Genomic DNA, 23,549 nt, shown 5'->3' on the forward strand with positions numbered 1-23,549 from the left:
TCCACTAGGCTGGAGCTGATGCTTTCCTGATGAAATCTAAGAGGTTGCCAACCAACATGCTGTTTGAGTGAATGCTTGAAGATACAGCTGCATGGAAATTCCCTTAGAAAAGGTATAGAAAAAGAAATATAGCCAACATCAGAAACTATCTGGGGCCTGCAGATCAGTACATATGACTTGTTAGAATGGCTACCACATAAAACAGGTAAGTGGTAGCAAATGTGGGCAAGGATACAGAGGAAAGTGAATCCTTGTATGCTATTGATGGGCTGGCTGATTGTTCATAAAGAAATGACCATTCGAACTACATGAGCCAGCAACCTCTCTATCAAGTCATACATCCAAAGGGAATGCAATCAATCAGTCACTGCCCATGAGACTGATGCCTTCATGGCCACCACAGCATCACTCATCATAGGCAATAATCAAAGAAACTCAAAATCTGAATATAGAGAAACAGTAGGAAAATGGGGAAAATGGAAAGACAAGGGACTGAAGGGTACAACTTTGAGTTTTGTGGAGGAAGAAAATGTAGCCAGTGTGCAGCATAAAGACTAGAGTTAATAGCCTTACTTTATATCAGAAATTTGCCAAGAGAGATTTTATGTATTTTTACCAACACACACACATACACAGACACACACAGACACACAGACACACACACACACAGGCACACTGTTGTGAGATGGAGGGGTTGTAGCAATTTACTTAGTTGTAGCAATCATTTTACTATGTATATATGAGTCAAAAAACCATGTATACAATCTTGTATACATACAATAAAAAAGAAAATAAATGGCAAATCCCTATTCCTTTTTGGAGATAGATTCTCTCTCCATCCCCCTTATATGTGGAAACCCTGAAGTTGCCTGGCCTACTCCCAGTCTGTTTCCCAGGTTCTTAGGATCCTTTCTTCAGTGAGAACAGCTTGGTTTATTGGTTAGCATGGGCAATATCACAAGTGTTTAACTTCTGTTTCAGAAGGCAAACAGGGATGTGTTTACATTGCCCTTTACGAGTTTTCCCACTGGCAAAGCCTTTGGCACAGAACAGGAGAAATGCTAAACAGAATAAATTCCAGCCCCGAAGTTCCTTTTCGGAAGATGCCTTTTGGGAAAAATGCTATGAAGTCTGATGACCTTGGAAACCACAGTCGTCATCGAGCAAAGTCCTCCAGGAGCCTAGGTCGGTAGTGGGTCCCAAAGTCCCTATTTATGCTTGGAAGAGGGGTGCAGTAGGTAAGATTCTATCTTACAAAATGCGCTGTCACAATCCCTGAATCATTTACATTCATATGTTACCCCCTTTTGCGGTTTCCCCTTCACAAACCCCCTATCCCACCCCCCTCCCCCTGCTCTATGAGGGTACTCCTCCACTTTGTTTTAATCACTAAGCCAAAACGACTAGGCCTCACTTCTAAAATGGGTGGTCTTGATTATAAATAAAAATTTGCTAAGGTAAAAAATATTACAGCTGGATTTTGCTTTTAAACATGTGTATATATATATATATGTTTATGTGTGTGTGTGTGTATGTGTGTATACAACACACACACACACACACACACACACACACACACACACACACAGGATATTTAACCTCTAGTAGCAAGAGGTGCAGAGATAAGAAACCCGACAGAGTTAATTTATCAGGCACTATATATAACAACAGGAAAGCCTCAGTTCCAAAAGGATTTTACTTAGGCATCTTTCTTGTTGAAATCTTAAAAGCTGCCCACGTCATTTGATTCCCCACAGCAGGTTATTTCAAGCTCAAGCTGCCGCGTCTCTCCCCTCCCCTGGATCTTCTCTCCATCAGTGCGGTTTGAGCTCCTCTCTTTGCCAACTTAGATGTATTTAAGAGAAAGTCACTTGAGTCTTATGCTGTCCCTTGGTAAAATAGGGACGTGGAGTAAGAAGGGACCAGTCCACTTGGAGTCCAGAGTAACAGGGCTCACAGATTCTGAAGTTAATCAGCAGCTAAACATGACATTGAGAGTAACCTGAGCCAGGCTGTTCTCCCCACCCCTGAGGGACAAGGAGCTGTGGTGAGCAAGCACATTCAGTGCTCACATTGTTACCACATGATCAGGGGAAGAAATATGTATCTTTCAGGAGCTAAATAAAATTCTTTTCAGAGTTCCCATTGCATCCAACATTTTTTTCTTCTTCTTCTGCACAGGACTAAATTTATTTCACAATTCCAAATAGCATTAGAAGAAGGCACAGGATTCTTGTGACTGTGCAAATGCCGCAGCTTTTCCTTCAGAGTGAGTTAAGCATCTCTAACACACTCTCCAGTTCATCATATGACGGCGAGCATGTGGCCCTCCTCGGCCAGGAAGCCATTTAGAACAAACTTACTTATCTGCTTTGGCCAGGCTGGGCTTACTTCCATCTGTAGCAACTCCTTTCTCTGAAATCCTCTTCTGACATCTGACTGAGGAGCTGGGGGCCTCCTTACCTCCCTGACTGGATGAATTCTTTGATTTGGACTGGACAGCTTCAAACAGCATGGGATCTACTTTCTCCATAAGGTATGGGGCAAAATTCTGTTGATAGGAGCAGGGTGGTAATGGTAGCAGTGAGTGGAACACTAGCAGCAAAAAGAAAAACGATGCTTTCTGATGATACTACTAGCTAGCATTTGTTTTAAGTCTCTCTTATTTTTTTTTAAGGATTTAATTTCATTATGTCTTTGTAACTCTTGGTAACAACCCTCGGGAATGGGTGTTAGAATTCGTCACGCAGGTTTCCAGCAAGGGAAACTGAGGCTTGGAGAGGGTCCTAAAACTTGTTCAAAATGGTAGTTTACAAGAGCCAGGATTTAAATCTAGGCTGTTGGTCTTCCATAAGCCACATGTCTACCCACTGGTGGTGAAGAGTTTACTTGTGTGCACTGCAGTGTTGCTGCTATCTGTATCTGCCCCTCCTTCCTCATGGAAAAAGCAGGCTGTGTTTTCGCCTGTCCTCTTATAGCACGTGTGAACTATAAGGCAGGCTGAATAAAGGTAGCAATGTGCAAACCCCAAGGAAGAACAAATCCTTCCAAATAACTGCTAACCAGGATGATAATACAATTGGTAACTGATATGGTTATCTTAATTAGAATGCAGTCTGGTTCTTCACAGCCCAGTCAGACAGTTCGTTTGACAGGCGAGTGCAGCGATAGTTATGGTCTTTCATTATGACTATTGTTGTTGTTGTTGCTATTTATACAGCACGTGTGCACACACATACACTTGTGCCTGAGACTGCCAGTGCACATACACCTCAGCATGAGTGTGAAAGTCGGGGACAACCTTAGGTGTTGGTCCTTCCCCTTCCCCTTGTTGGAGACAGGGGACAGGTGTCTTGGTTGTTTATCTACAACATGAGTTTCCAGGAATTTTCTGAGAGAGTGATTGTCTCTAGCTGTCACTTCCTCATAGGAGCACTGAGAAGATCACAGACCCTTGCACTGCTTTTTCTTGAGTTTGGGGAATCCAAACTCAGGTCTTTGAAGATCATGTGGCAAAAACTTTTACCCACTAAGCCATCTCCCCAGTTCCAGGTCTAAAGTTTAGAGGTTTTGCTTAAGTTTTCCTCTTTGTCACGTCCTATTACATTTCTAAGTACTTCAGCTGACAAGTAGAAATTCTAAACAAGACAGAGCTAGATCACCCTTTTAGACGTTCTATTAGGAGGTGATAAAGACCTTGGCGTGATTCTCAGAAAGGTAGCCAACCTCCCAGAGGTGCCATATTTTGATATATGACTTGGTTTTCGTTTGTCTCGTGCCGAAGAAGGAAGTGGTTAGGTCTCCATAACGAGGAGTTTATTTTCCATAATGGGTGGTTTCTGTCTTACTGCTTAATTCTGGGTTTTATGATAGAAGGTGGTTATCAGGTAAACCTACTGTCAGGCATGCATTCAAGCTCTGGGGTCAGTGTCCTATGCTACCATCACCAACACTTGATTTTTAGTTGTTTACTATTTCTAAAAAGGCTTATTTTATTTTACTTTACTTTATGTTTATGCATATATTCTTGAGTTAGGCAAGCCTATCAGTGCATGCCAGGGCCAGGAGAGGCCTCCTGCAACCAGAGGCTCAGACAGTTGTGAGCTGATGTGGTGCTCAGAACCAAATCCCAGTTCTCTGCAAGAGCAGCCAGTGCTCTTCACCACTGATCCATCCCTCCATCCCGCAGTAACACTTTTAATTCGGTCACGTGATCAATAAGTATGCTATGGCCAAGGCACTGTTGTTGCATGTATTTGATTTCTTCTCTTTTCCTCGGTCCAGGAGGAAGCATGGTGGAGGTGTTTCATCCCTTCCCTGTCCCTCTTCTCTCATTGAGATCACATGGACAATTTCTTCTTCTAGTTCTACTTGGTGCCTGCGTGGTGTTGGGACGATGACATTCTCTGCCTCTTACAGTGAATGTGTCAAGGGGGTAGGGGATGGGGAGCTCAGGGTGCATGTGGAAAGTTACAGGTGAAATTTTCTTGTCTCTTGCTACAGACACCTGCTCACCACTCATTCCCTGCCTGTGCCCTGACTTAAGTAATGCTAAGAAAGCTTACCCTGGATGCTCAGGAGCCTGATATAGCTGCCTCCTGAGAGGCTCTGCCAGTGCCTGATAAATACAGAAGTGGATGCTCACAGCCATCCATTGGACAGACCACAGGGTTCCCAATGAAGGAGCTAGAGAAAAGACCCAAGGACCTGAAGGGGTTTGCAACCCCCTAGGAGGAACAACAATATGAACTAACCAGTACCCCCAGAGCTCCCTGGGATTAAAATCACCAACCAAAGAAAACACATGGTGGGACTCGTGGCTCTAGCTGCATATGTAGCACAGGATGGCCTAGTTGGTCATCGATGGGAGGAGAGGCCCTTGGTCCTGGGAAGGTTCTATGCCCCAGTATAGGGAATGCCAGGACAGGGAAGCAGGAGTAGGTGGGTTAGTGAGCAGGGGAGGGCAGGTGGGGATAGGGGGTTTTTGGATGGGAAACTAGGAAAGGGGATAACATTTGAAATGTAAATAAAGAAAATATCTAATTAAGAAAATCTAACAAAAATCCTACTTACAGGGAGAGGACACATACTAAACTACTTATCAAAGTTCCTATATTTATATATCAGATTTTATGTCCAGCCAAGGCATCTCTGGAGTCATCCTATAATCCCAGTTTTCAAAAAGAGAGAACAGGGGGATAGTGGGAATTATCATGAACATTTTCAGAAATAACGAGTTATTTAGTATTAAAATATATGTCTAGGGGCTAAAGAAATGGCCCACTGGTTAAGAGCACTGGCTGCTCTTCCCGAGGTCCTGAGTTCAATTCCCAGCAACCACATGATGGCTCACATCTATCTGTGATGGAATCTGATGCTCTCCTTTGGTGTGTCTGAAGACAGCAACACTGTACTCATGTACAGAAAATAAATAAATCTGGAAAGTGTTATGTTACAAATATGTCTAATGTTAATACAATTGCAACTCTCTTCAGTTTCTTGAGTATCTTTTCATTTTAAATACGTTTTCAACAACAACAACAACAACAACAACAATGGAAGCTTATCCTGAAAGTATGGACAGCAGTCCCTGGAAAAAATTACCCTCAACAGAATCTAGCTCCAAGTGAGTGCTCCTTGTATGAGGTCTGACCAGTTCCCTTTTTGAGCTCAAGGTCTCTGAGTTTCTAGTTTCTACCTCTTTAAACACAGGGTGCACAAAAATGGCTAGACATCTCTTCAGACCGCATGTGGGTTTTTTGATGTGTTAACGTATCTGGCAGAGAGAAGAGGAAACCTCCAATAGCCTCTGAAGACTGAAATTAAAATTTCCCAGGCTGGGTTTCAAGGTCTTCTATAATCTCACCTCAGCCTGTGGCTTGGATACATGCCTCTTTCTTCTAATGTTAATCACACATTGGATTGCAGCCATTAGGCCAACACGCAGCCTTGTGGTTTTGATAAAGGTATCCAGAGGACGTTTGGGGAACACTGCTTTAGTGTTATCTAGCATGCTGCACTTATTGCAGGCATAGCAGGCTTTAGTATAGTTATTTTTCTAAATCAGAATTGCCCTGAGATAAAAATTGAGTCTTTGTGTATGAATGCATAAAAGAGCACACTAGGCCAGAGGATTTTGCCCTTTGGAATACCTGCTTGCAAGGCTGGGCCAGGGCTAGTAACTGGGGGCTTGGTCCCTGGAGTTATTTCAGTCAATAGTTAGCTACCTTGTGGTTCACTGTGCCTCAACTACTACTCCTCTTCCTCCTTCTCCTCCACCCTCCTCTTCCTCCTCCTCCTCCTCCTTCTTCTTCTTCTTGTTTTCATTTCCAACAAAGTATTTTTAAGTTCTGGATTAATATTTTTGTGTGGATTATTAATAAATGTAGTCCATATGAGCAAAAGCTCTTTGACACCCTCAATATTTTTTAAGGTATACAAAGGGTCCTAAGACCAAAATGCCTGGGAAAACTACTCTCTTTCTTTCTTTTTTAAGTATGCACACATGATTGTTGCAGGAAATATTAAAAAAATAATAACCGTCACATCCCTGCACTCGTGCCAGCTACTCTGTCTCAGTGGGCTGGCCGGCCATGCCCTGGTGGGCAATGGCCAACCTGTTTTTATCTTGTGGAGACTCCTGGCCCAGAGCTTCTGAAGCGTCTCCACTCAGCTCACTAAGTTCCCACTGGTGGGTCACTACCACGCCAGCCCCACCAGCCCCGTACTTCAAATCCTCCATGGCCTTTGTGGTGAACATCAGACCAACTCACACTTTGCCATCATACCTTTCTCTCTTGAACCCAGTGGAGGTTGTGCCTCAACTCTTATAAAAATCACAGTTGCCCTTAAATAGCCGATTTCCTTCTGGGAGTCTTGAATTGCTTTAGAATGCTAGGCAGAAAGTGCCTATGTGATTAACCCCATTAAAACCTTATGGTGCAGATTCCCAAAGATCTGGGCTGAAACATCATATACCAGTCACTGGATTTTAGTATCTGGGATCTGTGTGATCCTTTATAGGGGGAAGAACATCAAAAGTCTCACATGGGACCCTTTGTATTCTGCCTGTGTTCTGTCCCATTAGGATGTACTTAGATCATTGTAGTAAATCTCGGCTAAGTCCACCTCTGAGCGAGTCCTCCTGGTGAATATCCAAATTGAGGAGGAAGGATAAAAAACACAATATCCCAAACAACTCTTAGAGTAGCTACTATATATAATATATTAACAATATATTATATTCATATATTGTATAACATGTATTACATATTTTAAATAACATTATTATGTAATATTGTTATGTTATATATAACATATAAATATAATAGTTATATATCATTCATATATATATATATATTCTATATACATTTTTTTTGAATTTCAGAAGCTTTCCAAACAGTATAGTTACTTAATAAATTTGTAGACTCTTGTTTCTTTACAATTTCCTTTTTATTTTGGTACCTTTATGCTGCAGCTAAATAGGGCCAGTATCTGCCATGGATGCAAACTTAGCAGTGTTCTTTTACTTTCCTAGTTGATTTTGTGCTCTGTGTGTGTATGTGTGTGTGTGTGTGTGTGTGTGTGTTTTCTCGTGTGCTGGACCTTGTCAATTTTGGGGACCTTTGTGCAGCATCAAGGGGAAGGATGCAGCATGAAGACTGAAGTTTGATGGTCAGGGCTGGGAAAGAATGTCTTGGTGAAGGGTGTGGAACGGAGAAGAACATGAAAAAGCTTCTGTGAGGGACAAAGCCACACAAAAGCAAGGAGGCTTTCTGAATGACTACCATGGACAAAGGTGCCTTTCAGTGTCTGAGGACTGCCAGAGAGGATTTGTTGCTTTAAAATTTCTTCTTGGTAGCTGAACTGTTTTCCTTTAATAAAAGTCTCTAAGAACAAATTGTGGCTCATGGTTTAGGTTTAAGTTTTTTTTGTTGATTTTGTATGATGATATAGTTCTAGATTTAGTGTGCATAGATCTTTAGCAAACTTTACAATAAAGTCTAGGAGGTGTAGTCCAATTGTAAAGAACATGTTCAGTAATGTGCTAATCTGTGGGTACTCCTCCCCCATACACACACTAAAGTTTTAAGAAACAAAACCCGGAGAAAGAGAGACAGAGAGACAGTCAGAGATACAGAGAGAGACAGAGACAGAGAAAGACAGAAAGAGGCAAAGAGGCAGAAGAGAGAAAGAGAGACAGGGACAGAGACAGAGAAAGACAGAGACTGAGACAGAGAGAATACATAGACTTAGCACCAGACATCTTTATCCATTGAGTCCTTTTGCCAGCCCTACATAATACTTCCCTTCCCTTCAGTCCTCCTCCTCCTCCTCCTCCTTCTTCTTCTCTCTCTCTCTCTCTTTCTTCTTCCTCCCTCTCTCCTTCCTTCCTTCCTTCCTTCCTTCCTTCCTTCCTTCCTTCCTTCCTTCCTTCCTTCCTTTTTTGAGACAAGGTTTCTCTGTACAACAGCCTTGACTGTCCTGGAACTTGCTTTGTAGGTTAGGGTGGAAGATAAGGATGATATCAAACTTACAGAGATTCACTGCCTCTGCTTCCTAGATGCTGGGATTAAAGGCATGCACCACCATGCCTAGCTACATACACAGTTTTTATTTTATTTTAATTTATTTTATATCCTTACCATAATTTCCCCCTTCTTTCTCTTTTTCCAGTTCTCTCCCAAACTCCATCTACTTCACCTCCATTTCCCGTCTGAAAAGGGCCAGCCTAGATGGACATCAGCCAGCCATGGCACATCAAGTTACAGTAAGACTAGGCACATCCTCTCCTATTAAGGATAGAAAAGGCAACCCAGTAGAGGGAAAGGGTCCCAAAGTCAGGTAAGAGAGTCAGAGACAGCTCCTGCTCCCACTGTTAGAAGATCAAGCTCCCACAAGACGATCAAGCTGCACAGCTGTAACATATGTGTGGAGAGCCTAGGTCAGTCCCATGAAGGTTCCCTGGTTGGTAGTTCAATCTCTGTGAGCCCCTATGGTCTCAGGTTGGTTGATTCTGTGGATTTTCTTGTGGTATACTTGACCCCACAGGCTCCTACAATCCTTTGTCCCCCTCTTCAGCAGGATTACCAAAGCCCTGCCTAATGTTTGGCTGTGGGTTTCTGCTTCTGTTTTTAATCAAACAGTTAATTGCTGAGTGAAGCCTCTTTGATGACTACTGGGCTAGACACCAATCTATGAGTATAGTAAAATATATTTAGGAGTCATTTCATTGACTTTTTTCCCCATTTATTTCCAAGGACCATCTTTGGTTTGGACAGGGGTTCTGAGAGAAGGGTTTTGAAAGCAGTGAAACCAAGGACTTGAAATCAAATTGTGGATCCAAGCATTTGGCCTATGTTCTGCTTGAGACAGCTTTCAGACTGCTCTCTGTATATTCTGCTCGAGACAGTTCTCCACGCAGTTCTCTCTTGCTATTCTAAAAATTCTCTGGATAGCTCATTTCTTGCAGATCAAAAGACCAGTTTTTAATTTACATGTGACTTCAGTCACTACCCCAGGTTCACTTTTGATTATCCTTATGAATCAGCATCCCTTGACTCTTGGGTGACAGCAAGCACATTTTAAAAAAAATTGCAAAAGAATTCAGAGCTCTTAAGCACAGATGGTAAGCTAGTTGGGCAAGACCTCACTCTGAAATCGCCATTTCTACCATTCCTGGGCCTAACCTTGCTCTGTCCCAGGCTGACTTAGAACTCAGGAATCTGCCTGCCCTTGTAAGCATAAACAAAAAATTTAGATGGGTAGGAGTTTCTGTGATCACCATTCCCTAAATATCTTTATCTCCTTCCTTAGTATCTTTCTGACAAGTTGGCTCATAGCACAAGCTGTCTGTTCCTTTACATCTGTGAAGCTCTTTATATAATTAATATTGCATCCTTGTATTTTACATAGTTGAGAAAATATATATTTTTGAACTCAAGGTTTTAGAGCTCTTTTCCATAGCCTTAAGGGCTGTCTTAAAGGTTCCAGCATTTACCATTTTGCTAAAGACATAGACACACCCTTAACTCCTGGACTTGTGCTATTTCTAACTATCATGGAGTTATTAGCATTAACAGGGAGGACATTCCTCAAAGGAGGAACATGAAAATATTATACAAACAAGCCTTATACCCACAGTAACTAACCATCAATACTCATTGAGGCCCATGCCCTGCTGGCTCTGTTTCAGGGGCAGGAACCATATCATGTTGTCTCTTACACATGGCCAAGCAGGACTTGGCAATTTGTGTTTGGTGTTCTATGCTGTGTTTTTGGTTCCTGATATTCTGGGCAGTGTCAAGGGTGGGCTCCCTCTCATGGCATGGGTCTTAAGCTGGACCAGTCATTGGTTGGCCACTCCTACAATTTCTGTGCCACCTCAATTTCTGAACCACCTTTACCCCAGCACATCTTGTAGGCAGGGCAAATATAGTTCGAAGGTTTTGTGGCTGGGTCAGTGTCCCAATCCCTCCCCTAGAAGTCTCTGTATACACAATGCTTGATGGTAACTGATTGCTTCACTCACAAGCATTTATTGAATGTGTGTTATCTCTAAGGTACCAGATGCAAGAGTAAGTGAAAAGAAATTCCTGCCCCCATGGGGCCGGGGGACTTTCACATGCCAGTTTCGGATCTCTTGGGGATCCTAAGGAGGTCCTCTCTCATGCCACCTGGGGACGGCTTTCCTATTAAGCTTACCTTGCATCTCTCAGCCTTGATTTCACTCATCTGTCTAGAGGTGCCGGTGAAGCACATGCTGTGCATTATTTTTCTTTTTGCAATTATTAATTTCAGCTGTTGCTTTTTAAACCTGTCCTTATACGCTGTTTTCTTGATTTCTCTAGAATGAGTTAGCATCAATAACGGATGATTTTTTTTGCCAATACATTACTACTTAGTAACAAGAGAAATACCATCTATCATCCATTAACAAAGGAGGTCATATACTTTCCTAGTTAGCATCAGACTTACAGAGTGCCAGGAGTTCACAGTATACACTTAGTAATCCCTAGCTCATAGTATGATTTGTCTGAGGTTACATACCTAGTTGATGGTATAATTGCCAGGATTTTGCAATTCCTACTATCATGTGTATAATTATTTTATTTATATCCTGTGCCAATCTTTCTGATACAGAATGTAAATTTACTGAGTATAGATGTTGGTCTTTATTTTTGATTCCTAATGAATAACATATTCCTTAGGGATGAAAAGATCTGTTGGATAAATGCTTAGATGAAATATTAGTCAGGGTTTCCAGAGAAACAGAACTGATGGGAAATACATAGACATGCAGGAGAACCGATGGGAAATACATAGACATGCAGGAGAAGATTTATTATGGGAATTCACTCATGTGATTAGGGAGGTTGAGAAGTCTCACAATATGCTGTCTGCAAGTAGAAGAGCCAGGAAAGCTGCTGGTGAAATTGAGTCCAAGTCTGAAGACCTATGAACCAGGGAAAGAACGTTCTAACTCCCAAACTGATGGCACAGGCCAGAAAAACCAGTTGAACGGCTGGAGGAGGTCCTGATATGTCAGTGCTTAGGAACAAAGAGCTTCAAATTCCTAGGAGGGGAGATGGACATCTCGGCTTAGGGTCCTCTGCTCTGACGATGAACAGCTTGAGGTACTCCTCCTCTCTTTACTCGGAGCCTCCAGTGGATGGATGGATGCTTTCCCTACATCTTACTTGCTGTATGATTTAAATGCTTATCTTTTCCAGACACATAGACACACCTGAGTCTCCCTTTGCCCCACTGAGCTGACACATGAAACTCATCATTACTATTGACAAAGGACAAAAGCTCTAGGGTTTCCACGTGGATCCACATGAAATTTCTTTTCCATATTAGAACATAAAATGTGAACAAAAAGTTTTCATTATTTTTGGGACAAATATTATGCTCGAGGCACTTGGCTAGGCACTATATTAAATATAATTAACCAGGCAGTAGTGGTGCAACCTCTAATCCCAGGTCTCGGGAGGACAGTCAGGACTCTACAGAGAAACCCTGTTTCAAACAAAACAAGAGCCAAATATGTTTACTGGTTCAAATATGGTTAAGACAAATTACTTGTTCTGAAGATAAGAGACTATAAGCTAGATATTGTAGTGACTGTAGTATAAGGTAGGATTTAAACGCTTTCAGGGAAATAACATGTTGTTTAAAGAGAATTAGAAAATGTATGTATGTTTCATAGGTTAGGTGATTTTTGGCTTGAACATTACTGCAGGACTCAAATTCTAGAGGTAAACTGAGAAGGGGTGGGGAATAGGAACATGAGTCACTTTGGAGAACCTATAACATGTCTCTCTTAGCTTTGGCATGTGAAGTAAAGTGTGGGTAGGTTGAGGGGTGGGACAAGGTATAACTAGTAAGTCAGGTTGCCAGGCAGCTTTGCCTGCTCAAGTTCAGGGCTTGCAACTTAGTTCATCAGGTTCATCGGTATGGACTTTAGCTGTGACAGTGTTATCAGTCAGCAGAAGATGGGCTAAATCTAAGGCAAATCACCCAGTGCTTCATGCACAGAGGAGATTTTAACGTCTCAGCAACAGGGAAGGTGGCAGGTCAATCACAGGATGGTGGTAGACTTGGAAAGAGGGTACGGTGTGACAGCATTGGTGAATGAAATGGCACAGAAAGTGCAAGACTGAGCAGAGCCAATGACAGTGCTTCTATTACCACACATTTATACTTACTACAGCCTATTCGGATTTTCCATATTCATCTTCATGTCCTTCATCAGCGAGTGCCTAGGGGACAGGGCATATCAGCTTCATCTGCACAGGCTTGGCAGCTGCTTGGTTAATGTTTCCAGAGTGATTGAAAGTTAGGAGAGGCAGCTGGGTAATGGCCCCTGGGTCCCTGGAGGACATGAATGCTTCTTTTTGGACCTGCTGGAATTTGGGAGGGGGGTACATTTCAAGGAATAACAGAAAGAACTAGAAAATAGTTAGGGCTTGATGTGTAAGGGGAGGGATGCCAAGGGTAGAAGTGATTAGGTTGGATACAGATAGAATGCACGCACTATATCCCTGCATTGGATTGAAGAGAAAAAAGTCTTCCGCACATCTATCTGGCAAGACTGTGATATGGAGCAAGTCCCCAAATAACAGGAAGGACTGAGGTGGCTGTGTGTATGGTGCTTGCTCGCAGAAGCCAAGGAGAAACCAGACATGATGGCAAAGAACCACACAGTTAGCATTTGGGAGGCTGAGACATGAAGATTAGGAGTTCAAGGTCAGCCTGGGGTTTCATAGTGTGACCTCTCTCAGACAAATACACGAACAACACACAAATGCCCAGAGGAAGAGAAATAGTACAAGTTGGCAGCCATAGAGCAAAGCTGGCTTGCCCTCTGACTCAGTCTGTGGATTCTGTCTTGCCTCAGTTTCTCCTTGAGTGAAATAAGGTTAAAATAGTCATAATAAATGATGGTATACATAATCATGGTCACAGCTCTTAAAGTAGAGCTTGGTTGTAGTAATAATGTCATAAGCATTAATTCTTGGTCTTATTCAAATCTAAGACCTAACTACCTTACCTATATTATTAATAGCCCCTTTAACCCTTATTAATTGGGTAGGTAGCTGTTATCTTCATCCCACTAGAGAAAGGTGAGGCACAGAGAGATTTTGTAATTTATCAGAGTCCCATAGCTACTAAGAGATAAAGCTTAACCCAAGATAGATTCTTACCCCACCCATCTGGCCTCAGGCTTATCCACTAACACATCACTCCTAGGTATACAGGATGAGAACCACTTGCTGAGCAACCTGTTGATGATCAGTAGGTGTGAAGAAGCATGGCAAGAGGGCAACAATGGAGAGACTTACACTGCTAGACAGTTTCACCTGGCAACCTTGGGAAAGAGCAGGGATGGAGAGCAGGTTAGTGGAGAATCCAGCTCAGGGAGGCTGGGTTTGCAAACCAGGTTAGAAGATGGGCTGAATGTGTGGCTGATGTAAACCAGGAGGAAGTGATGGTCTATGGAGGTATGCAACTGGCAGCACATACTGGGCAGAACCCAGGGTTCTCACTGGAGTCAAACCAAGCGCTGTGCAGAAACAACAGGAGGTTGGAATCTTTACCCTGTTCAAGAAAAGTATCTTTGGTGGCACTACCACTTTCCCTAGAGAAGAGCATCTGCTCACTAGAGTGGGCCATTTCATTAGGTACAGTGGCTGTTTAGTTTTGAGGGGACCCATACTGGGCTTGGCTTTGCTCTCTGTCAGTCTTATGGCAGAAGGTACCCCTTGGGTAGTTTTCTTTTCTGTGCATGATTTAAGGGGAGGTTTACGTTTCTGCCTTACTTTATTTCTTATCCATGACACAGTGAGGTGATGATTTGCATTTTGGAAGTTAGAGAATCAGTTCAGTTGATTTCCTGCTTTCTGTTCCGGGGCTCTGAGTTGTCACTTCCCATTCAGATGGGATCCAGCGGAACACACAAAGCTGAAAATTCTAGTGGAGTTGATTTGCCATGGGAAAAAAGCAAGTTCGTGGTTTAGGGGAATCTGCTCTAGAGAGTTTACTCTTCAGTTTGCTTGTTGTTGGGTTTTTTTTTTTTTTTTTGGTTTGTTTATTTGTTTTTCTAATACTAGGAGTGAAATGAGGGGAACTTTCACTTTTATCCTGTAAGTCCTATTCTATGAGCCTGATTTTCAAAATATACTCCTCAGGTTAAGATATTGATCAGATTTTGAGATCACAGGAGCTGCTTGCTCCCTTGGACATGGGGTAATGGAGGGCATCTTCTAGTGTTTATTCTCTAACCTATTCCTTCTTCTCCTCTTTTCTATCATTTACAATATCTCCAGGTTGTTGATTTCATTTCTTTCCCTCATTGAGAGGTGGATGTTCTAATTTCCCGTGTATAGCAAGTGACACTGATGCTTTAGTGACGTTTAGTGACTTAGCCTGGCTCACTCAGGCAATAACATCTGTGAGGATGAGACCCTAATGTGCCATCTTCAGACATCTTGTGCTTTCTTCTTTTCATATGACACAGATTTTTCTGGTAAGATGTTGGCAGGAAGCAAGGAAATAGGGGTTGGGCCGGGAAGTGTGGGCAGATTCCCCTGCTATTGAATTTTGTATGCAGATGGATAGATCAAATTGTAGAAGCACCACCCTAACTCTTTTTGGTCATGGACTTGCATCTGATGTGTCTTGAGGGAGCCATTAATTGCAATTATGGAGACAAACTAAAATGTTATGTGTGGGCCCAGCCATGTTTCATGCTGTTTTTGGATGGCACACATGTTTTGCTGGAGGACAAGATGCATTTTATGTTACCCTAGTCTTGGTAAAGCAAATGAAGGTGGGGAGCCAGTTATGAGTTGGTGTCAATATGAGTCTTTAGCCAGGAAAGGGGGATCAGATTTAGTGGCTACATAGAAGAAGTCAGTGGTGGAACTCTGATTACTAGAAATCCAGGGAGGGAGGCTCTAGAAATCTCGGCTGCTGCCATGTCTGACAAGTTTGTGAAGTGATCTGATCTGACTGGACTCTGAAGAGAACTCTCTGATTCTAGAGCAGACCTCAGGACCAGACATACAACCAAGTTTCTTCTGTGTCTGGACTGGAGGAGAGCATGTGCTTTCCTACCATCTGTGAGCAGTCCCCAACCTAGCAGTGGATATTCTTCCTGAATCAAGCCACTCCCTCCACAGCCCCAAAGCAGAAGCAGTGGGTGGGTGGTGAGCTGGTGGTTGGCTTGAGATCACATCCCACAGGTTGCTAGTCCGTTGCATTGCTGTTAGATCCTGACCTTTCTCTTTCAGGACTTACAAAAGAAGAGTAGATGAATAGGGAATTAAATATTAGGAAAGGGAGGGTTTGGCAAACACAGGCACACACACCTGGCAGAAGCCTCTTCCTCTAGAGTGTGCATCCTAAAGAGGATTTTGAGAGTTGGCATTTCCAAAAGCTGTAGCTCTAAAGAAGAGGATTCAACAAAGAAACTTAGATGTGGACTAGACTGTGCTCTAGATGTGGAGGTTAGGATTCCGTGTAATTGGCCAACGTAGGAGCAAGCACTGATGGAAATAGAGTGCTTGAGGCACCAACGAGGACCGGGAGGTTGAGGATTAAAAACTGATGAGGAAAGAAAGGACATGTATTTGCGGTGATCAGAGGCAAAAAGGCATCATGGTCCAGCATCCATTTAGGGTGTGCATCTCTGCACCCAGACCAAATAGCTATGCAATGTTTATCATATCTTACTATTTATTTGTTTAAGGAAGGTGGTGGAATATTTGTAAGCTGAATATTATTTTAAAAAATACTAGGGAATTTTACCCCTTAGAAGACTCTCATGGGTATTACCCTTTAACAGCAAAGACTTATTTTAGGGAGTAGATGCTCTCTTTCAGTGATTGGCTTTGAATCTCTGGATTTTAAAGAATTCCCTCTCTGTAGGGGCCAACATTCTACCCTTTTACAGATTCTGGAATGTTTTCTGTTTTTGAGACGAGGTCCTACCCTATATGCCAGGGTGGCCTTGAATTGACCAATCCTCCTGCCTCTGCCTGTAGATTACTGAGATCACAGGATGCACTACAACACTTAACTTTGACTTTTTATTTCCTGCTGAGTGTTTGGTTGCAAAATTCATAACTGAAGTTAGTAATTATTTCCCAGTTATTTTTTTTATTTCAGATATACTGAAATGTAAATATAATACTGAAATATAAATATCTTGGGGGTACTATTTTATATGTAGAATTTAAAGAAAAGCACAAAGTTAATCTTCCTCAAGGTCTCATGCTTTTTCAGGGCAAGTCTTGTGCAACAGCACTTTTGGAGGTGGCTAGCAAAGGAAAATCTTTCCAACAGTGGTGCTCAGCCACTAAGTCTGACTTTTGGAAAATGAACATTATTCTTTTTCTAAATGGGACACTGTGAGCTCAGTCATGTACACCATGAAAATAATTGGTGTGTTTTAGTTTGCCTTGTGCCAGATATCATGCTCGTTGAAAGATGATTGGCCTCAAACCAGCACATTTAAAGGTCAACTGGTTGTTCTTAAACTGCAAAACTTTTAACTCTTTCATTCTCAAGAGCTTTTACCCAAATGGCCATGTCAGGAGGAGACAGTGTACGCTGTGTGTTAACTTTTGGAGCATTTTGTTCTTGAAATGTTTCTTTTTATGAAGTTCTCTGGGCTCCCTGTAGCTACAAAGGATCTGAGAAATGAGTTTTCTGTCAGCTTTTAGACATGACTAAGAGCAGCAGGGACCGGGTTCTTCCATAGTTAATACATTAGGTGGGAGCTCTAATGTGGTTGTGGCCAGCACATGGGTATCATCATGGGCTGGAAGTCCTATCCTTTTATTTAAAATGCTTCAAATTGTTTAGGAAACAAAGCAAAACAAACAAAAAAAAGCCCCTTCTCTTTTTTCTTTGTTTTTCCACCTTTGAGCAACCTTTTCAGTTTCTTAAATAGCCCAGAGGAGAAACTCTCATGAAATGTTCAATGTCAAACCCAGCTGTTTGTCATGAGCTCTGGGGTTGCTGGATCACTGAAGGTGGGTTTTGATGGGTTTTCTTAACCAGACTGACAGGATACCTGAGGTCAGCAGCTCGTGTTGTTGGTATCCAGAATATCTCTCAGCTCTTTGTGCTAGGTTTCCCAACATAAGATTGAGGACTGGCCCATCTCAAATAGGTTGAGTGGGTTTTAGTCACCCAATGAAACAGTTCCCTGTGCTTTGGGTTAGTGTCTTGGTGAGCCCCTAGATGTTCATTGGCCAGCACTCTGCTATGAAGACTGGTTTAGGAGCTTCAAAGCTTTACCATTTCTTGAGGATAAAGGTACCTGCTGATACAGACTCAGTCCCTTCTCCAGCACCATGTCTGCCTTTGTGCCGCCATGCTTCTTGCCATGATGATAATGGACTAAACCTTTGAAACTGTAAGCCATCCCCAATTAAATGTTTTTCTTATCGTGAGTTGCCATGGTCATGGTGTCCCTCCACAGAAATAGAAACGCCCAACTAAGACAATTGGCCTGCAAGATTTCTTCTTGAAGGAGCTGCACAAATCTATGAGTTTGGCTTAAATTTGTTCCCTTTCTCATGCTTTAAAACTCAAGTTTTGTTTTTGTTTTTTGTTTCCCCATGGAAAACTAGCTGAGACTGGTTGAAAGACATTTGGAATATAGAATGCTCTGCTCCAGACAGTAGAGAGTGCATTGGTCAAGTGGTATCTGAGGGTAGAAATGGAAGGGTGGGATACAGTCATGTCAGGGGACTGTCAGCCTGCCAAAAGGAGGATCTGGAAGAATAGAGAGGACACATAAAGGAACACAACTCAGCACGGTGTATAAGAAGTAACCCGTCCATGAAAGACAAGAGATCTTGATAATGGACAACTGCCCATCATCTTTGCTCAGGGCTTCTGTGTCTCAATGTGTGTTATATCCAGTACAGTAATGACTGCTCCTAAATACTCTCTGTCAAACGTTCTGACCTCTGTTTACCTCTATTACGTGGTTTTTCTAATATTTTTCTCTAGTTAAATCACTCATGATCAATATGTCTTTCTTAAGTTGATGCTTTAATTATGAGTCTTTCATCATTCAAACTCTACTTTATCATTAATGGACACCCACACAGGAGTCTTTACATCTGAACTAAATGAAAATGCTGTTGCTACAACATACTTACAACCAGGTGTGAGTCAATTTATTTTGTCATTGTTGCAAAATATCAGCAAAATCTAGGAAGTAAAGATTTCTTTTGATTCCTAGTTCCATAATCTTCAGTACATGGTTTTTTTGGCTCTGTTGTTTTGGGTGTAAGTTGAAGTAGAATGTCATAAAGAGAGGGTAATAGAAAGGATTTCTCATCCTGGTAGACATGAGGGATGAAGGGAAAAAGAGAGGAAGGAGAGCAAGATAGATTCTTCAATGAATTTCCCCAGTGGACACTATCTTCCGATGTGGATGCATCCCTAGTAGCCACCACTTTCCCATAACACCATCAACTTGTGAATCTGTCAGCAGATTAATACTGATGTTTGAATTACCATGATTCATCATTCCCCCATAGGCCCATCATCTGACAACCAAGCATATAACACATGAGCCTTTAGGGGGAGAAGACTTCATATACAAACTACAATAAACAGTAAGTACCATGTGTAATTTATAAGAGGCTATAATACTTAAAATTATGTTGGTCATTTTCAGTATGGTTCAACAACTGGTTTTTACTTTATTCAATGATAAGAAATGCATTCTTTATAATATATGCATATATATATTACACACATATATGGATAGTATACACAAACTCTTGGGAAACAATGCTTTATTGTACAAGATGTACTTTATCAAATTCTTATTCTGTTTTATTAAATATATGTTGATAACTCACCAACACAATCTTCATTTTGAAAAACTATCTGTAGAACAGTTTATGTCCCGTGAACCCTAGTTTACTGTCCACAATGAAGACACATCACACACAAGCTAATGTGTGGCCATTCTGATCGTATTTTGAGGGATTATTTTCTCACTTGTTTATTTAGAAATAAAAGAAATAACAAAAGGAAAGCGTGGGCTAGAGCCATCACATAATCTGCAGAGCACAAGCTCTTCTTTCCGTTATGTTCTCCCTTAGTAAAGATTGACTTTCAACATTAAAAAAAAAAAAAAAAAAAACCCACAAAACTCAGCTTAATGGTTTCTAAGATAATTTAGAAAATGAGAGACCAAGGATCACACAGATCAAAATGAGACATCTATCTTCTCCCCTGCTCCCAAGGCTGAGGTTCATTGCAAATGAGAGGATGGAATGGTTTTAAGAGCTGGGGGTAGTGGTTATTTGCATCCAAACAGTATTTTCAGGATATGGCAGACTGATCACAAAAACTTATGGTGGATGAGACTGAATGAATAAGATTTGTCCAGGACTGAGGCTGTAAGAGAAAATGGGGGTGGGAGGATGAGCAGGCAGCCAGTAAAAGGGAGGTTACATGAAAAGACCAGGAAGGTTGGAGATGTTACAAAGGCACAGGCAAAACCAGGCAAGAAGAGTAGCCAAGAAACAAAACTGAAGTGGGAAAAGAGCTCAATGAAGTGAAGAGGCTAGTTCATAATTATGCTTTTTCATAAAAGAGAAAGGGCAACAATAAGAATGGGAATTTCTAAGAGTTTTAGCATTTCAAGACGGATGCAGAGGCTAAAAGTAAAGTAATAATAATTGGTAAACTGGAAGGAAAAAAATCAGTATATTTTTATTTGTGCATATTGTATATCATGACACTTCATATGTTCACGTGATAAACTTTTCATGACATTTTGATGTTCATATAATATTTGTAGCTGGTAGTTTTATGTTCTACCCCCCTTTAGCTCCTGGAGGTAACCCCTACCTCCTGACTTTCCTTGAATCCTCGGACAAAAGACTCACACAGTCTGTTTCTTTTCAACTGGCCTTAGAACACAATTTCTGGGTGATGCTATCTCCCGCCTGGAAAAGCCTGCCCATATCAGTCTCTTATCTCATGCTCTCCCACACCTGCCCTAAACTTCAGCTGCTAAATTCCTCTATCCCTTGACAAACAGCCCTGACCACCTACCTGTAGGAGTAGCTACAGACCCCAGCTCCTCCTGAGACTTCACATGGCTGCTGCTTTCCCTCTCTCTTTCTTTGCATCTGGTTTTTCCTCCCGGGACTTCGAAGTCCTGCCTATACCTTCTGCTCAGCAATTGGCCCATGACTTTCTTTACTGACAGATCAAGAACCAATTGGGGAATAGGACCTTAACATTAGAACTGCCCCCTTGCAAATATCTTTTGATTATATTCATTCTCAGCACCCTCTCCTCCTCCTCTTCCTCTTCCTCTTCTTCCTCCTCCTCCTCTCTCTCCTCCTCCTCCCTCCATCCCCCTCTTCCCTAATACTCTCCTACTTTCAAGTCTTCTTTTTTATTCCCCCAACACTGTACATTTGAGGAAAACCATGCAATTCCTGGCTTTTCTAATTCTGGCTTATTTCACTCAGCATGATGATCTTTGGCTCTCTATTTGCCTGGTAGCTGCAACTTTTGGTCCTTGAAGACCCAGGATTCCAGTGGCACACTCCATGCTGCCTTTCTCTGCATCACTGTTTCATGGTCCTTGTTAGCTTCCCTGTGACTGGTTTCTTCAGTCTTGGTGTTCATCCTTTCTGGGTTTATAGTGAAGTTGTTTCTTGTCCGTACAACTTTTCTGACTGGCAGAGATTCATAGAAGCTTCTAATCTGTCACCTAACCTAGGAGCCCCAGTCATTTCTTATTCACAGATTTCATACTTTCAAATGTATCTATTTGCAAAAGTTTGTTTATAATGCCAAAAGGCAGCAGTGCCAGGATTTTGCAGTCATTCATGGATAAGAGCCATGAAAAATTTGAGTTGTAAAACATATCCCCAGCCATGGTTGAATGAGGTGATGTGCAGATTCTGTAGTCTGTTCTACTATTTATAAGTAAGTGTCATTTTCATGGTATGTTTGGTGGTGTGTTATTGAATTTTTTGTTTTTCTTTTTTGTTTTTGTTTTACTGGTGATTAGTTCTTTCTGATGGCTTTCATGCATACTGCTGAAGCACCCCTAAGCAAAAGAACACTAATGTGTCCCTTTAGGAGAATGTGTGTTCTGGACAAGTTTCTTTCAGCTGTGAGTTAAAGAGCTGTCTCTAGAGTTTTGCCATTAACAAAATTATTAAAGTATGATAAATAAAGTATCTTTAAACAGAAAGCCACAGGAATTAGGCCTGATTTGTGGAATTATTGTTTAAAGTGTTGAGATCAGAGGCTCACATGAACCAAATTTTATGTTTCTACTGGGAACAATGAACCAGTGTTTGCTAATTTAGAATTCTTACCAACTTTTATAGTATATAAACAACTGTGAACATGAGTCAGCTTTGTAAATGTTTTATTTATGCTGAAATGATGGCCAAAGCATAATGTGTGTGTAGATAATTATTGGGGTTATAGTCAACTCAAGTAATGCTGTTCTTTTATTTAATTAAGAACACACTGTTCTCTCCTGTTGAGAACAAAATTCTGAACACATTTCTTTTTGTTTAGAATTCTTCTAGTGCACCTTAGCAGGAATTTTCTGATAATTATGTTGAATAAATTGGCCAAATTGGAATTACAAAGCTTATGCTCTTAAAGCACTCCTAATCTATGATGTAAGATGGGAGGTGTGTTCAGTAAAGTGTATTGAAAGTCAAGTGGAGGCTCACAGCCATCCATTGGATGGAGTACAGGGTCTCCAATGAAGGAACTAGAGGAAGTACCCAAGGAGCTGAAGGGGTTTGGAGCCCCATAGGAGGAACAATATGAACTAACCAGTACCCCCCAGAGCTCCCTGAGACTAAACCACCAACGAAAGAAAATACATGGTGGGACTCATGGCTCTAGCTGCATATGTAGAAGAGGATGGCCTAGTTGGTTATCAATGGGAGGAGAGGTCCTTGGTCCTGTGAAGGTTTTATGCCCCAGTGTAGAGGAATGCCAGGGCCAGGAAGAGGGAGTGGGTGGGTTGGTGAGCAGGGGGAGGGGGGGAAGGGATGAGGGTTTTTCAGAGGGGAAACCAGGAAAGGGGATAACATTTGAAATGTAAATAAAGAAAAATCTAATAAAACAGATAACAAAAAAAAGTCATTTGTATTCTGGAGCAGATATTAAACAAAGATAGTTGGTGAAGTTTCTAATCATTCTTGGACATTTAAGAATCTAGTGTGAATAAAGGCAATAAGCATATACTTTTCATAGGAGAGAGTTTCACCCAGGTCTGATGTGGAAAAGTCAGTGTGATTCACTCCATGATGGGCTCCAACAGTCTGTTTTTCCATTTATGGATATTTTACCAGGAAGGCATTCATATATTTTATGTGATTCACAAGGAACTCATAACTCCAAAGAGTAAAAAAGAAAAAAAATCTGTGCATGTTCAGAAGGTGAATTTTTGTTACATATAGAAGAGTGGAGTCCCACTAAAATCAGGGACTAGACAAGGCTGCCCACTTTCTCCCTACCTATTCAATATAGTTCTTGAAGTTCTAGCCAGAGCAATTTGACAACAAAAGGAGATCAAAGGGATACAAATTGAAAAGGAAGAAGTCAAAATATCACTATTGGCAGATAATATGATAGTATATATATAGTGACCCCAAAAATTTCACCAGAGAACTCCTAAACCTGACAAACAGCTTCAGTGCAGTAGCTGGATATAAAATTAACTCAAATAAATCAATGGCCTTTCTCTACACAAAGGATAAATGGACTGAGAAATAAATTAGGGAAACAATACCCTTCACAATAGTCACAAGTAATATAAAATACCTTGGTGTGACTCTAACTAAGGAAGTGAAAGATCTATATGACAAGAACTTCAAGTCTCTGAAGAAATAAATTGAAGAAGATCTCAGAAGATGGAAAGATCTCCCATGCTCATGGATTGGCAGGATTAATATAGTGAAAATGGCTCTCTTGCAGAAAGCAATCTACAGAATCAATGCAATCCCCATCAAAAT

General features: G+C 41.4%; 1 protein-coding gene across 2 annotated transcripts in view; it reads left to right on the forward strand.

The window, feature by feature from the left end:
- The first annotated feature begins 2,144 nt into the window (after positions 1 to 2,144).
- Positions 2,145 to 23,549, forward strand: part of Pde4d (phosphodiesterase 4D) — a 1,431,689-nt gene continuing 1,410,284 nt past the window's right edge. For both annotated transcript variants that reach the window (XM_029468212.1, XM_021180268.2), the window contains exon 1: positions 2,145 to 2,536. The gene's annotated coding sequence lies outside the window, so the exon portion shown is untranslated. The remainder of the gene's footprint in view (positions 2,537 to 23,549) is intronic.

Source organism: Mus caroli, chromosome 13, assembly GCF_900094665.2.
Source record: "Mus caroli chromosome 13, CAROLI_EIJ_v1.1, whole genome shotgun sequence".
Lineage (NCBI taxonomy): Eukaryota > Metazoa > Chordata > Mammalia > Rodentia > Muridae > Mus > Mus caroli.